Source organism: Aplysia californica, unplaced genomic scaffold (assembly GCF_000002075.1).
Source record: "Aplysia californica isolate F4 #8 unplaced genomic scaffold, AplCal3.0 scaffold00061, whole genome shotgun sequence".
NCBI classification, from domain to species: Eukaryota; Metazoa; Mollusca; class Gastropoda; order Aplysiida; family Aplysiidae; genus Aplysia; species Aplysia californica.
The window spans coordinates 1,156,960-1,159,185 of NW_004797331.1; positions in this window are offsets into that span (position 1 = coordinate 1,156,960).

Consider the following 2,226-nt stretch of genomic DNA (forward strand, 5'->3'; position numbering starts at 1 on the left):
CCCCACCCCCAATTACCCCGTACCGAAACCCCCGATTCATCCATTGGTTCAAAACACGGATATTACTACACATTTAGGTTTAGCGTGTGCTATAGTTCCTGTAAAAGCTATCAAATATTTCAAAAAATATTTATTTGCGGCGAATAATATTATAATGTCAATATTCGAGAAAAACAGATAGAAGAGGATGAGAAAAGAGCTATATTGCCTGAGCATGAGACGGTAGTGAACGTAAAATAATACCTCAATCAATCAGTTATTCTTTTGTATATAAATGCATATGGCGTCTATAATAATATAGGGGAGAGTGGGAGGCTGAATGAAATATCCCTTCCTGAGGGTAGTGTTAGCGGAGGAAACATGTTCATGAAACATACATCATGAAAGTTTGGTTTAATTTTATGAATTTTGCACGTAACAGACACCCTAAAGTACATGTACATGGTTTAGTGGAAGGATCGGTGCACTTGTGACGTGCAAACTTTACAAACTGAGGAGCGGAAACTTAGATACACCCTTGTCAAAAACATAATTTCCTTCACAACAGATGCAAGATTCTGAGCAGTGAGGCGGCAAAAACATAATATAAGCTCTAAACCTCATATGAGACATTATAATATGTGATCCAGTGTCAAAGTGTAACTATCAATAGTTTTACGAGAATTGACGTGTCCAAAGTCTCCCAATGTCCGAGGCCTGCCCCGGCAAGCTCTCTCCTAAAAAGTTATTTCTAAATGGCCAATATTATGAAGAAAAAGTCGCCTGAGAACGGTGTAAGCTATATTATTATATATATGTAGTGTATTTTCTACCTATCCCTCAAGAAAAGAAAAGAAAAGAAAAGAATTCCCTGTAGCCACTACCATTCCTACCCACTCTCCTGAAAAGATTTGCCGTTTTAACTAGATCTAGTATTTGATGGTGTTCTTCGGTCCTTTTTTAATTTAAAGAAAAAAGGAAATTCCCATTTATCACTAACATCCTCCTATAGGATCCATTTTTTTTTAAAAAGTCAGTACCAACAAACGGAAACGCGTTTTCTCCACTGTCGGCCCAAAATATATCCATCCTGCTTAGAACCCATTTGGTCTTCAGACAGAACTCACCGAGTCCACATGTGACCAGGTAGCCAATCATGGCACGGTCAAAACACGGATGGTGCTGGTTTCAGTTGAGACGACAAAAACGAGGCGAGAATAGATATAGAAATCTAGATCTAGTAAAAATAGATATTATGTTAAAGTCGTGCAAGCGTGCATGTGTGTGTTTGAAAGTGTGTTGTTCGTATAATGATTTGTTTGTGTTTTAGTCTTTGCGCGCGCGCGCGCGCGCGTGTGTGTGTGTGTGTGCTCGCATGCGTGTGAATCTATGCGTGCATCCTCTCTCCCTCCTTTTTATCTTCATCTCACTTGTCCTGCGCAGGCACGTGTGTGCATGCACGCGCACTTGAGTAAGTGAGTGTGAGCGAGCGCGCGTGTTTGTGTGCGTGCATTTGTAAGAGTGTACTCATCGTTATGTATGTCCTTGGCGTTTTCGTGCGTTGGGAGGAGAGGCTTTAACTCTATAACTATAACATGCTTGCAAAAATCACGTTTCTGATCTCAATATCCTATCTCCATGGCACCTCCTATTTTGCTAGCGGATAAAATGCGTCACGAGAAGGCGTCTAGCGCACTCACGGCACGTGCCCAGGAAGTTGGGAGGCACACGCAAAACGGCTGAGGTGTGACAAGTGGACTTGTTAAGAACCGGTAAGACGTGCTTCGGTGTTAAAAAGTCGCTTGGTAAAAAAAAACGCAACAAGGCATGTTTGGGTTTGTTCCATCCAATTAACATCTCTAAAGAGCACCCGTTTAAACAGGTCTTTTGCACAATTTCTTCCCTTAACAGTGTTTCACGCGCGTCGCCAATTTCTTTTAACATGTGTTACAGCTCAAGTTAAATTCGTTTTTTTTTTAAAAGGGGTTGTTGGTTGTTTTTTTTTTACGAAGGGGGTTGGGGTTTGTTTAATTTTTATGCTGTTATTTTTATTTTTATTTATTTTTTCAGCCTTCATTTTACTCATGTGAGCATACTTTGACTTCCTCCGTCATTTCGATTTCGGGAGGATGGTCGGTCTGCCTATAAAAATAGGGAGGTTTAAGAATGTGGTGTGTACGAATGTGTGTGTGTTTGTATATATATATATATATGTGTGTGTGTGTGTGTGTGTGTGTGTGTGTGTGT